Genomic DNA, 14,830 nt, shown 5'->3' on the forward strand with positions numbered 1-14,830 from the left:
CCCCGCCCCATGACTCCTAACATTGCTGTGAGGCAATTATGTTTCTCTGGGAGGTCAGGGACCATGAATCTCACCTCTGCGTGACCAGTACTTAGCATATTGTTGTTCTCCTTTGTTGACTGAAAGAATAAATGAGTGAGTGAACAAATGAATGTCCATTCCACTTGGGAAGCACTAATTCCACAGACTGACCCTGGAAGGGGCTCGAGCTGTTTAACCTGAGCCCCAGTTTCCACACCTGAAAGATTTGGGAATAGACTGAGAGGGCCCAGGCATCTCTCTCAGCCCCACCCCTTTGTGTCTATAAACAGGAAAAATGGGCAAGGCTGAGACAGATGCCTGGACCCTCTGCCACAAGCAGACTCTCTCTCTGTGACCCCACACCTGCAGGTATCAGACACCGCTGGCGGCTGGGATCCAGAGGTGCAAAGACACACTGGGGCAGCCCAGCGCAACAGATGGTGGAGACGGGGAGCATGCAGGCATGGCTGGGGGCGGGTGGCCCATGGTGGAGCAGAGGGCATTCAGCCGGGACACCTGCCTCCTGGTGCAGTCTGACACAAGTCACTTTTGAGGTCAAGCCTCAGTTTCCCCACGTATGAACAAACCAACCTCTAAATTCCTTTCTGTGCTGAACCTTGCATGTTATTAAACTTGAGGAGCCTGGTCAAGTGAATCACTCTAGTGATGAGAAATTCACAACCTGCAGAGAGCAACTGAGGTGCACTATGGCTAAAAGCATGGAATGTGGAACTATGCAGATTCCTGCCTCTGACTCTTAGTCATTGAATAAGTCACTTATCTCTAGGTGTCTCAATGATCTTATCTGTGAAATGGGCATAGCAATAGAATAGTACCTAGCACACATGCACATTATGAGGATCAAATGAGTGGGTGCATGCACACACATATATCTCACACTTGGAACAGTGCCTGGCACATGGTAAGCACTACAGAATTGTTGGCTTTCCAAGTCGTTTTTGTTACTGAGGTGGTGCAGGAACAGAAACAAGGACCCAGGGATGTAATAAGAAAAAAAAGTTACAGCTGGGCCCGGTGGCTCAGCCTGTAATCCCACACTTTGAGAGGCTGAGGTGAATGGATTGCCTGAGCCCACGGGTTTGAGACCCACCTGGGCAACTTGGCGAGACCTCATCTCTACAATTAAATAAAAAAATTAGCTGGCTGTGGTAGCGCGCGCCTGTAGTTCCAGCTACTTGGAAGGCTGAGCGGAAGGATCGCCAGAGCCCAGCAGTTTGAGGGTGCAGTGGCCAGGAGTCACCACTGCACTCCAGTCTGGGTGACAGAGTGAGACTCCAACCAAAAAAAAAATTACAGAGTCAAACAGGCCCATTGTCAGCTGGCCTTCTGCATCCTACTGCAGCCTCTTTGGCTGGGGTGTCATATCATCCAAGAAGCAGGAAGGGATGTGGAGAGACCTGCTGAGACCTCCTGCCTCCTACAGGCACACAGTCGTGGCTCACCATGGCCTTCTGCACCTGCAGAGCTGGCATAGGGCTCTGTGCACCTGAGGAGCTCACCTCCCCATGCAGGGGCTCCAGCAGGATCCCAAGTGTGAAAAGTCTTTGTCAACAAAGCTCTCGCAAGGGAGAATGTGCTCTGCCAGGGTGGGCCCAAGCGGGCAAGAAACCCTATGGCAAAGCATCCATAAAGACAACTATGCTGTAGAGAGAGGTCAGGAGATCTGAAGCTGATTTTCTTCCCTGTAACACGAGGACAGGAGTCAAGATGACCTCTGACAGCCTAGGGGCCTATAATTCAATTCTCACTTGTCAAGCGGGAGGGTGTTGAGAGCCTGTACTCTGGGGCCCGAAGACTGGGTTCAAATCCCAGGCTCCACCCCTTCTTACCCTTAAGCCCTTGGGCAAGTTATTTTTCTTCTCTGAGCTTCATCTGTAAAACAGGGAGAATAATACTGCCTACTTCATAATATAATCACTTACTGAACACTTAGTATGTGCTAAGCATGACTATGATTTTTACACGTATTACCTCACTGAATCCTCCCCAAAACATACGGGGCAGGTGTGATTATTATCTCCACTGTACAGATGGGGAAACTGAGGCACAAAGAAGCCCCTTTGCCCAAGGTCACTGCTCCTAAGTGGCAGAGCCAAGATTCAAAGTCAGGTAGTCTGGCTCCAAGGCCCAAGTGCTTTGCAGATGTGTGGGCGTGTGACACTGGGAAACATCTCTGATGGCATGGCAAAGGCCAGCGGCAGCCTAGCACTCTAGGAAGAGCCTGGGCTAGTTCTTAGCTCTCCCTATCTCCTGACCCTTGGCGTGTGGCCACAATGGCACAAAGAGAACTGAGCTGGGAGTAAGGACACCAGGATCCTCACCCCAGCAAGGCCATGAGTGGCTGTGTGCCGGTGGGTGAGCCTCTCTCAGACGCCTCAGTTTCCTCATCTGGGAAATGGGTGAGTGTTCCTACCCTGCACAGACAAGATGAGATGATGGATGGCAGTGACTACACCCTGCCCACACTTCTGGAGTTATCACCATTACCATTGTTACAATCTCCAAGCTGAGGGGGACAGACTTCTGATAGGGTCTGGGCACGGGCCTCTCTGCACGTCCCTCCCAGCCCCTCCTGCCAGATGGGCAGACTCCGGATGAGACGCACAGGGCAGTCCTGCTTCAGTGACTGTGCAATGATGAATGTGTCTTTGCCAGACTGCCAAGGCCTGGCAGGACATGTGCCCGAGACTCCTCAGAAGCTGCTTCTGGGCGTTGCCCAACTGGGCCATTTAATATAGATGTTTGTTTAACCAGGAAATGAACTCCCAGGCCGACGGCCGTGTCCAGGGGCAGGCTTCTGGGAACCGAGTTCCTCCCAGGAGCATGGGGGTTGAGGGCGCCAGGGCCTGCGCTATCACATTTTTCAGACTGGGGCTGTGGGTGTTAACATTAGGCCACCGTCTGCCTCTGCCTGAGGCTGTCTCCGGGGCTGCCCGGTCCAGCGCCTTCTTGTCTGTCCCCCAGCAAACTAGCTGGTTCAACACTTGGCTATTCTGGGACCAGGGCAGGTCAAGAGGGATTGTCCTTCCTCCAGGGAGCCTCAGGGTGAAATGGTGGGTCACAGAAAGTTCCAGGAGCACTGGTCTGCTGTCTCCACGACTCAGTTTTCCCAGCTGTAAAATGGAATGCTTAGCTTCCTTCTAGGACATTAGCTCCCAAGATGTGGACTCAGAACCTCTAGGGTTCGGTAAGGTCCTCCCTTTCCAATTATGTGTCCGTGTGAGCCTGTATGTTCTTCATTTAAGTCAACCAAAACAAGAATTCCAACAGACTGAGTACAGTAGCAGGCGAGAGAATCTATCTTCAGCTATCTTCCAGTTAGCCAGACATCAAACATATTTGTAAAAATGGAAGAATGTCAACTCTTCCTACTAATTTTGTTTGTTTTTTAGAGACAGGGTGCCGCTCTGTTGCCTGGCCTCAAGCGATCCTCCCATCTCAGTCTCCAGGGTAGCTGGGAATACAGAAGAGTGATACCATACCCAGCTAGTATTTTCACAATTTGTAGAGACAGGATCTCTCTATGTTGTCCAGGTTAGTCTCGAACTCCTGTTCTCAAGCAATCCTCCAACCTAGGTCTCCCAAAGTGCTGGGATTATAGGAGTCCACCACTGCGCTCAGTCTTTGTTTTAGAAAATAGTTATTCTTTTGATAAAAATGCCATTTATGTTAACATGTAGTAGGTTTATTATTGTTATTTTAAAACGAAAGAAAAGATAGACATTCTGTAATTTTCTCAGGTTTGTTTTCTAATGTGGTAAATATTGACAAGATATGACTTACAGGAAAAAAATCTCTTTGGGGACCTCAATCATTTTTAAGAGGGGAGAAGAGTCTGAGACCAAGAAGTTTGGAGAACCACTACTTCAGAGGTTGTCACACAACGACGGCATAGGACTATGGACAGAAGAGCTCTTTGTAATCAATGAAGAGCTGCGGGGGCATGAGGCTTTATTGTCACTGTATTATAAAGCAGACCAGGGAAGCCCCGGCATTATGGCCAGGGACCACAACTTTCTCCATAATGTCCTATCCTGGGGGAGAAGAAGGAACAGCCCCGAAGCATCTCTCTGATTGCCTCCCTCCCTGCTTGTGTTCCTCTTGTGCCCACACCTGCTCTGCCAGCTCCTTGCCAAGTCCCACGTCCCTGACGCCTCCAGTTCACGCCTGTCCCCCTGCACCTGTGGCCACACAGGCACTCTACTCTAAATGCCACAGCCTCCTCTCCTTGAGGCCTCCTTCTCAGACGACCCTTGGCTGTGCTCGCTCCACTCCTCCCAGCCTGGTCCTCATCCACACTCAGCACTGCCCTGCCTCGAAGGGCTTCCTGTCTCCCATCTTGGACCTAAGCTCTCTATCCTCCCGCACCCTCACCGAGAGCTGCAGACTCTCAGCCACCCCCCATGGCCCCTCTGCTGTCACCTGCAACCTGGAATGGCTCCTGTGGCTTCCCAGCCTGGGAAGCCCTAAGATGGCACATTTTTAATCCCGGCTGTTACCTGTGTGTCCACTGGCAACACAGAGTGGGAGAGAAGGTGGAAGAGAGTGAACGCCTGCCAGGACAAGCAAGAGAAACCCAGCAAGAGACTCCCCGGCTTCCCCGGGACCGGCTGGTCAGTTCCCTGCTCATGCTGACTAGTCCAGGGCCTGGAGACAGGCTGGTGCAAGTGCAGGCCCTGGCCCAGCTACTTAAAACAAGTTTGGTTTTGGAGAGATCTTTGGTTCTGGCTGCCGTCTGTAATAAGCTTGTGGAAGCAGCATCAGGGGACCTGACTTGTCTTCCCGACGTGGCTCCAGCCTGCTGCATGACTCTAAGCAAGCAACGAGTGATGACCTTTGGATTTCCCTCCTGCACAGCTTTGATAGCTCGCATAACAGAAACTTTATACTCGTTGAATAGGAACTCCCCATCTTCCTACCCGGCCCTGGCATCCACCACTCTGCTCCCCGCTTCTACGAGTCTGGCTCTTTTAGATACCTCACTTCAGTGAAACCATGCAGCATTCGTCCTTCTGTGACTGGCTTCTGTCACTTGGCAAATGTCCTCCAAGTCCATCCACATTGTTGCAAATGGCAGGATTCCCTCTGTCTTTAAGGCTGAGTAATGGTCCACTGCACGTATACACCCATTGTTTATACCATATTTTCTTTATCCATTCATCCACAGACAGACGCTAAGAGGGTAGATTTCATGTGAAGCGTTCTTACCACAATTAACAAAAAGTGATCTCTCAATGTCCTTTTCTATGCTCTCGACTTCCAGAATCCTGAGAGTGACTGTGATAGTGGCCGGCGTACACACATAAGACACAGTCCTCCTGTCTCACCTCCACTCGAGAAAGGTCCAACTGCGACCTCAGAAAGCCAGCCCATGGCTGGATTCTAGCCCTCATCCTGTCTGCTCTTGCCTCCTATGAACCATCCTCTCCCTTCCTACTTTCCTCCATGGAGAGCTCAGGCCTCACTGCCTCCTGGAAGCCTCCCTGACTGCCTTGACTCTTAGGACACAGAACTCTTATGCTGCTTGTGGTTTAGTCACACAGCTGAACCTCTGGGGCTGCCCACACTGCTCCATCTCACGCGTCACCTTGTATGTTTTTCTAAACTATGAGACATAATGCTCAGGGATGAGCATAAAATATGAGTGTAAAGTTAAATCATGAGAGTAGCTCTTTGATTCTCCAGCGCGACTGGAGCTCCCCAAGGTTGGGACCCCCGTCATCTTCTTTGACATCCCCCAGAGCTGAGGGCACTGTGAGTGTTCCACATAGACGGGATGGTTGGCAAGGACCAGAGTTCAGGTGTTAGTGAGCACACAGGAATCCCTGCAGACCTTGCTGACACGTGGATCCGGATCAGTGTGTCTGGGCTGGGGCCTGGGATGCTGTGCTAGGGTTTATAGGAGGCAAGGGCAGACAGGATGAAGCCCCGGGTGCTGGGGGTGCTACTGGCCCCCAGGTAGCACTTGGAGCAGCAAGGCTGGAGACCAAAGAGACAGAGTGGCTGCCACAAAGTCAGGAAGGAGAAAGTGAGGCTGAGTATGACCTTGTGGCCCAAGTCCCAAACAACAGGGGCACAGGGCACCTCTGAGACTCAACAGAGGAAATTCAGCTACAGAGCAAGCTCTCCTGGGACAGAGGATTCCAACTGTCCCCATGCTCAGCCTCCAAGCCCTTCAAACCCTGCATAAGGTGTATGAGATACATGTACACCCAGGGTGCCTTCCTGAACCTCTGAGCCCTCACTCTCTCCAACCCCTCTGAGTTGTGTCTGTTCCCTCCTCCTCCTACCCTGTTCACCTGCCTTGACATGTCTCTTGTATTGTCCTGAAATATAGCGCCCTCTGCACGTTGCAGGGGAGCCAGCGACAGGCAACAGGAATGTTCGAATGCAGCCCTGACACCCAGCTCCACACTCACTGTGCAAAGCCAGCTGTACAGAGCCAAGCAAGTAGTTTCATTTTATTAAACTGTCACACATTTATGTTGGTTTTCCTTACTTCAATGCAGGAACTGAGTCTCATGTGGGCACTTACTTATCAGCTTATTTGAAGGTATTCACTGAATACTTTTTTAATGTGCTAGGCAGCAAGGATGCACCCATGAACAGAACAAATATGGTGTCTGCCCTCCCAGAGCTATTCTGATGGGAAAAGGCAACCAATGTGCAATAAAGTAGAGAAATAAAGAGCAAGTCTATGGCTTAAAGAAACAGATAGGAAGCTGCAAGAGAGCACTGCAGGTGATCAGGAAGGCCTTTTTGAGGAGGGGACATTTAATTTGAGACCCACAACCAGCCAGGAAAAGGGCAGGAAGAGCATTTCAGATGGAAGAAACTGCAGGTGCAAAGGCCCTGAGGTGGGTTCAGACAGAACTCATTTTTGTATCCTTCACGATGTCTGGTCAAAGAACTTGGTGTTTGCTGAATTTTACTTGATCTGTGATTAGACACGGCAATAAAAAGATGAAATGCCAGGAATTCGAATCTTTCCAATCTGTGCCAAAATCCAGAATAGCAAACACATGAAGAGAGGCAGGCTGAGGGATGAGGAGGACGAGCTCAGTTTGGGATATGTTGAATTTGAGGTATCTATGAAGTTCTAAGAAGGACCCAAAAGTTCTAAGAAAAACCCAAAAGTTCTAAGAAGGACCTGCAGCTGGGGCAGGGTGTGGTGTTTCATGCCTCTAATCCCAGTACTTTGGGAGGCTGAGGCAGAAGGATTGCTTGAGTCCAGGGGTTCGAGACTAGCTTAGGCAACATAGAGAGATTCCGTCTCTACAAAGAATCAGAAAATTGGCCAGGCATGGTAGCACGAGCCTATAGTCCTAGCTACTTGGAGGCTGAGATGGGAGGATCACCTGAGCCCAGGATGTTGAGGCTGCAGCGAGCCATGAGCATGCTACTACACTCCAGCCTGGGTAACAGAGTGAGACCCTGCCTCAAAGAAAATACAAAGGCAGCTAGAAGTGAGAGTATGGGCTCAGGGCGGAAGGTCTGCCCTGAGACTGCTCTCTGCATGGGGCTGGCAGCTGGCCTGGAGTGGACGACCTGTGCAGAGGACACAGAAAGAGGGGTGGGGGCTGGGGGTGACCAAGCCTTGGGAAATGCCTCTGATGGATGAGAAGACCAAGTTGCACAGTCAGAGAAGCAGGAAGAGAACCAGGAAAGGATGGTGCCGGGGACACCCAGGGGAGAGGGAGCTCCCGGGGAGGGCAAGGCCACGGGCAGAGGCTCAGGGACTGCGGAGGAGGGGGTCTGGGGTGGGCGGTGGGGAGAGGGCCTGGCTCACGAAGGTCAGGAGGTCACAGGATCGTGGTGGGCAGCAAGGAAGATGGAGAAGGGGGGGAGGCTTGAGCGTGGCTGTGGGCTGAGGGAAGGCCGGAGCACTCGCTCCCCATTGTCCATTGCCTCGCCTCCCCCCCCAGCCTCGCTGCCTCCAGTCTGTGACTCACAAGGCCCACCCCTTCCCGCCTCTTCAGCTCCCAGCTCTCCTTGGCCTGGAATGCCGCCTCACGTTTCTGACTCCTCACACAATTCAGCTCCTTGCATAAATGCTTCCTCCTCATCAAAAAGGTCTTCCAGGGGAGCTGAAGCCCTCTGCGTTGGTGGGAATGGGAGAAGGGCAGCCCTGGGGAATCGCGTTTGGCAGTCTCCTCAAACACTTAACGGAGAGTTAATGCACAATCCTGCAACTCCACTTCTGGACACACTCTCAGAAGAACTGAACACAGAGTCTTGTCCATGTCCATATCAGCATCCATGTCCATATCCATGTCCATATCAGCACTGCTCAAAACAGCCAAAAGGTGGAAGCGACCCACGTGTCCATCAGTGGATGAGTGGCAGGCAACATACGGTCTATCCGGATGCACAGTGGAACGTTCTTCCCTCTTCAAAGGAAGGACATTCGGACCCATGCAACAACATGGATGAATCGCGAGGACATGAAGAAAAACAAGCCACAAAAGGACTCACAACTGTCTGGTTCTACCTGTATGAGGTCCCGAGAGTAGTCAAATTCATGGGGACCTAAAGTGGAATGGGGGTCGCCAGGGACCAGGGGAGGACAAGGAGACTTGGAGGTTAGTGTTTGACAGGTGCAGTTTCAATGTGGGAAGGGGAAAAAGTTCTGGAGGATGGTGGTGACAGCTGCACAATAATGTCAATATGCTTAATGCCCCTGAAGTGGACATTTGAAAATGGGTAAAATGGTGGATTTTATGCTGTGCATATCTCACCACAGTTTTTAAAAACTTGATAAAAGAAGGGCTGGGCATGGTGGCTCACATCTATGATACCAGCACTCTGGGAGGCCGAGGTGGGAGTGCTTGAGTCCAGGAGTTTAAGATCAGCCTAGGAACATCGTGAGATCTCATCTCTAGTAAAAAAATAGAAAGTGAGCCAGGCGTGGTGGGGTGCATCTATAGTCCCAGCTACTTGGGAGGCTGAGGCAGGAGGATCACTTGAGACCAGGTGGTTGAGACTGTGGTGATAGCAGATGGTGTCACTGCACTCCAGCTTGGGCTACAGAGTGAGACCCTTGACTCAAAAACAAAACAACAACAACAAAAAACCTGAATAAAAGGCCTTCTCTGGCCTCTTTGTGTAAGACCCCTAGGCCCCTATAACAGGAGCTTGGTTCCCATGGTCTGCTGTGTTCGCTTTTATAGCACTTGTCACTCCCAAATCTACCTTAGGAGATTTCTGGCTATGTCTTGCCTTCCTCAGAATGTCAACTTCACTGAACAGGGAGAAAGCTGAACTGCCTTAGTTGCTATATCTTCAGTTCTTACAAGTCTTCTGGGCTAGGAGCAGTGGCTCCTACCTGTAATCCTGGCACTTTGGGGGGCCGAGAATAGCTTGAGCCCAGGAGTTTAAGACCAGTCAGGGCAACATGGTGAGACCTGTCTCCATAAAAAAAAAATTAAAAACTAGCTGGGTGTGGTGGCACGTGCCTGTAGTCCCACCGACTTGGGAGACTGAGGTGGAAGGATTGTTTGAGTCCAGGAAAGGTAGAGGCGGCTGTGAGCTGTGATCGTCATTGAGCGGGCCATTGTACTCCAGCCTGGGAGACAGAGAAAAGCCCCCACTCTAAAACAAAGCAAAACAAAAAATGAAGGGTGCCTGGCACACAGCAGATGCTCCGTATGTACTTATTAAGAGCATAGATTTCTGCTGAAGAAGAGGCAGGAAGAAAAGTAACTGAGTGAAGCTACAAAGAGAAGAGATGCAGGTGGGGGGTTGGGGGCAGTCCACATTGCCAGGAGATGAGTGTTGTTTTCTGGAAATGGGAAGCACAGGTTGGGACTGAGGACACCGCTTCCCCGGGACGCGAAGAGGGGAGCACTTGCAGCAGAGCCAGCGTGCAGGACGGTGCACCTGGGTTCAGACATCTGCAGCACAGAGACAATGCATAGTGATGTCTAGCTCAGGCTGCAAACTGGTCCAAAGGCAGCAACCAGGGCTCAGGTGGGTCCTTCCACCTGGGGCAGGCAGTCACAGGGAGGCTGTGGGCGCAAAGATCTGGGCACAGGTCAATTGGCCTGCGGGGACAGAGGTCTGGGCACATGGACCTCGCCATGCAGGAGCCAACCTGCCAGGGAGGGCTTGACCAGGGGAAGGATCTTTCCAGGAGACAGGCCAGACTCAGGGAAACAAACATAGCCACGAGGCTCAGGCGAGGGAGGGGGTACCCGGGAAGGGCCAGCTCCTAGGATGGTCTTGAGGGAGCTGGTATTTAGCTTGAAAAGTCCCCGTCAGGCTCATTGTCAGGGAAGACAGACCAGCCAGCCAGGCTCCGAATGTCTCCTTTCACAACCAGAGCTATTTTAAGGCCTTCTCACTGTTTCTTCCTTCTTTCCACCAACACCCTTTGTGTGTCTACAAGTTGGAAGAGAGGGAGAGGTCAGACATGTGGGAGGACCAGCTGGATCCAGTCTCCTGTCCTGTGCCAAAAACCTCTCCCCTCCTGACTTGGCTTCCCTGAAACACGGGAAGGGTGGGGTTCACCCCTGCACCCCAAACATGCCTCCTGAGGCACCCTGGGGGTGACTCTGTTCGTCACTGATACCATTCCTGGGCCTGCTCTTCTGAGGTGGAGGAGATAGAAAATCTAGCTCCCGTGTCCCACGTGACATGACTGTGGCACAGGGAGGAGGGGCCTTTGCCTTTTGGAGAAACAGAATTCCCAGACACAGTGGAGGACAAATGAATAAGGAGCAAAGGACCCTTCTCCCAACTCCACCTCACTGAAAATCCTACTGCAGAAGGAGCTGGAAAGCTCAGTCACTCAGGGCACCTCCCTCCCCAAGACCACAGTGACTCACTCGGTAGACTGGGAACTTCCACATGCTGAGGGCGTCTGGGGAGCCTGCTGTCATGGCCTCTCGAGGGACAGCACAGCGGCAGTATGGAGGGTCCTGTGCCTGTTCTCTCTTGCCCTCACCTCCCGGGATCCGCCCTCTAGAAAAGCCTGCCCATGTGTGTAAGGAGGTGTGTCAACAAGGACCATGCCACGCAGACGGGAGAGAAGACACACAAAGCCGCCAGTAGGGGAACCTCCCCACAAAGGACAGGGCATCCCGAGAGCAGGATGCAAGGCAGCAGCAAGACACTTTCACGTGGCGCTCTGCACCAGTGTGGGAAAACCTCTAGGACTTGACTCCAAGAACCCAACCACGCTGCTCCAGGTTTCTCAGCATTTGATAGCACTTACATAAAATAACTCTACAGAACACACTTTGTGAGGACATGGGGAAGGGGAATGAGAGTCCAAGGCCACCTCACCCTCCCCTGCCACGTCTGACACGTTCCGAGCAGAATCTGGTGGTCCATGCCACGTGCAACAGAAACGTGGGTTCTAAAGGTGACCTCACCTCTGGGGTATCATCAAGCCTCATGAGGAAGGGCAAGAGGGGAGGAGGACAGGGATGCCCCATCCCACTTGTAGGCGAGAAGTCTGGGCCCCGGGAAGTGAGCTGCCGCGTAGCTGAGCCTACACCCGTGTGCTCCCTCCGTACTCTCAGAGTGACAGGACGCGCCTCTCTCTGGCCCTGCTCCGCTGCCCACTAGCTCTGCCTGGCGGTGGCCCTGTCCGAGGCAGGAGCTGCCTCAGCTTCACGACTGCTGGCACTGTCACTGCAGTGTCCCACATGACCTTGGGAGGCTGCCTCCCAGTTCTGGTTCACAGTCTCCCCCCAAAGCTCTGACCTGTGTGTGCTCTTTTACTGTGTAGCAGGTATTGTTCTGAGTCTCCTCAGACTCACTTACTCTCGTGCCGTCTCTGAAGCAGGTACTATCACTATCATCCCGATCTTATAGCTGGGAAAACCTAGGAATAGTGTGGTGAAGAAGGTGCCCATGTTACTCAGCTAGCAAGTGGCAAAGCTAAGTTTGAACTTGGTCCCTGGGCTACCCTGCCCCTCGCCAGTTCTTTTTTCCCGTGGGGTATCCAAGCAGCAGATGAGAGACTGGAAGGTTGGGAAGCTGACTCAGATGACCACCAACGCCTGGGGTCCAAGAACTTTACATCTTCACAATGGTCCTGAGCAGCCCAGACCCTCACCCCTCAGCCTCTCCCTCTGTCTCTCAGTCTCAGAAACAAAAGATAATTTTTTTTTGAGTTGGAGTCTCACTTTGTTGCCAGGCTGGAGTGTAGTGGCATGCTCATGGCCACCGCAGCCTCGACCTGCTGGGCTTTGGCGATCCTTCCTGCTCAGTCTTCCAAGTAGCTGGAACTGCAGGCGTGCACTACCACGCCCGGCTAATTTTTTATTTATTGTAGAGACAAGGTCTTGCCAAGTTGCCCAGGCTGGTCTCGAATCCACAGGCTCACCCAATCTACTTGCCTTGGCTCCCCAAGTGCTGGGATTACAGGCTGAGCCACTGAGCCCAGCTGATAGATAATTATTATGCCCCTACTGTGTGGCTGGCACCTTCACATGTGTGTTCTCATTCAACCTTTCCACAGTCCAGCAGTCCCTAGTAATGCTTCCATTTTAGAGATGGGGCAGCTGAGGCCCTGTGACCAGTGGTCACACTGCTGGAAGAGGAGATGCAGGGGGTCCCAGAGGAAAGTTTCACAGAGAGCTCGGTGACCATGGAACGCAACATCACTAGGTGGGGGACCCTCAGGCACACAAGAGTCCACACGGGTCCATCAGCCCTCTGAGTCACCCAGGGCTGGTACCCAGACCTGATACTCAGTTTCAGGGGACCCACTCTCTGATGATGAGTCGTTTTTGCTCTCTACGAACCCAGGGATGCCCAGAAAGGCCAAACCATCTCTAAATGGGAGCCACTAACTCGAGGCTTTCTTCCCTTCCCCCCAAAGCGTCAGTAAGCCCTTCCTGGAGGGTGGGGAATGCAGCAGTCAGAGAAGGCCTGCAGTGTCCACCAGATAGATAGTACTGGACTTGGAGCCGGCCAGGCCTGTGTGTGAGCCCTGATCCTTTCCTCCCTTAGCGGTGTGACCTCGGCCAGGCTGCTTCACCTCTCTGAACCTCTGGGTCCTCAACTGTAAGACAGTGATACAGGTGCCGACTTTGAGGTGCTGTGAGGAGCCAAAAAGACGCACATGTGGATGTGGACACCCTCAGGACAGGGCCCAGCAGATCACTCAGTACCTGCAGGAGAGGGGACGGCACACAGTGAGAAGGGAAGGGGTTGGGGAGCGTTTCAGAGCCACTGGGGAGAAGAGGAAGTGGAGGGAAAGGGGAGGCAGGAGGACGGGAGGAGCCAGGGGTGCCCCCTCTCCAGGGCGCCAGGAGCACTCAGTAGGTCGCTTTCTGAAAATACCATCTGGAGGGATAAGTGGGTTTTTCAAATGAATCAAGTGTGCGGAAACAAAATGACAAAAGACATCCCCATCCCGCAAATGCTCAGTGTCAGGTGCCTCTGCTGAGGGATTCTTTAATCAATGTGACAACCAGGGCTTGGAAGGGGAGCAGGATGGGGTTGACAGCCGCAGAGGAGGGAGCCTGTGGGGGTCAACAGGCGGGGGCACTCCCTGCCTCCCAGCCACCCCTCAGCAGGCTAAGAGCAGTCTGGAAGAAGGGATGGGGACATTCCAAGCTGGTCTCAACCTTCCTAGCCTTTTTCCCTGCATCGCTGGTGCCACTGGGGTCTATATCCCATTCCGTGATGTTGTCTGGGACCCCACCTATTGGTCATGCCCTGGGCAGGTTCTTCACCTCTGCTTGTTTCTGCAAACGTGAACCACAGGAAGCCATTCCAGACTCCTGTAAGAGGGGTGTGGAAGGACTGGGTCACTCTGGTGAACGTGTGAAGTCGGCTCACCACACACGCCCAGTGGAGAGCACATATCACCGTCATCTGCTTCGAGGCACGATGCCCGGCAAGGAGGTCTGGGTCCCCCTGGGACACAGGCCCCAACTCGCCGCAAGCCTCCAGGCAAACACCCTTCCCTCATCCTGTCCCCTCACAGCACTGCTTCAGGGCCAGGGAATCCATTTTCAGTTCACAAACCTCACTGACATCCTTTACTGCATCTCACTCTCATGACTCCCACTTCACAGATGGGGAAACTGAGGCCCAGGGATCTGAGGTCACTAGAAGTCAGATCTGTCTTGATTCAACTCAGGCAGCTCCACCCTACTTCCCCCTCAAAGGCTCTGGAGAGCCCTAACTTCCTCAAACCCCCGAGGATCCCAGCAGGAGCACCTGCCCTCATGTCACCGAGGCAGGACCCACAGGGGCTACACTTCTTAAAAGACCCAGAGTGATGCAGCCCTGGACCCAGCCAGAGTTGGCTGTCTGCAGATGGCTTCCTCTTCAGCCAGGGGAGGGGGCAGGCCCATCAAGGTCATCGCTTCGCCTTCGCATCTCTGATGCCCACATTCCGTGGCCCTTCCCTGGGGGTTGCCCTACCTTGTGGGTGAGGCTGGGGTCCTTCGAAGTGCTGTCCTCCTCCTCCGAGCTTTTCTGCTCTTCATCTGACGTGAGGTCCTCTTTGGGAGCCGCCACCGAGATGGGACAGACCTTGTAGGGCTCCGTGTAGGCACTGTGTCAGAGCAGGAGAGAGAAGGGTTAGAGCTTCTGGTTCGGGAGAGGCAAAGCAAACCGGTGAGGGGTCCTGCTGTGCCACGGGGATGGGAAGTGAGTAAGACCTGGCCACAAACCTCCTGCTTCCCCACCCTCCCAGCCGCACTGGCCTTTTGCAGCCCTGAACACGCCAGGCTCTTGGCTGCCTCGGTGCTCTGACCCACGCTAAGACAGACTCGTTTCTCTGTTAAATACAGGGCAGACTGCAATGCTGAAGGAAGGCCCC

The 14,830-nt window shown here is 52.9% G+C and overlaps 1 protein-coding gene across 1 annotated transcript in view; it reads right to left on the reverse strand.

The window, feature by feature from the left end:
* The window catches only part of FGD5 (FYVE, RhoGEF and PH domain containing 5), a 70,683-nt gene extending 56,120 nt beyond the window's left edge, over positions 1-14,563 (reverse strand). The window contains exon 1 of the mRNA XM_008062494.1: positions 14,431-14,563. The gene's annotated coding sequence lies outside the window, so the exon portion shown is untranslated. The remainder of the gene's footprint in view (positions 1-14,430) is intronic.
* Positions 14,564-14,830: the final 267 nt, after the last annotated feature.

Source organism: Carlito syrichta, unplaced genomic scaffold, assembly GCF_000164805.1.
Source record: "Carlito syrichta isolate Samal-C Ts95f unplaced genomic scaffold, Tarsius_syrichta-2.0.1 Scaffold305725, whole genome shotgun sequence".
In the NCBI taxonomy this organism is placed as follows: Eukaryota; Metazoa; Chordata; class Mammalia; order Primates; family Tarsiidae; genus Carlito; species Carlito syrichta.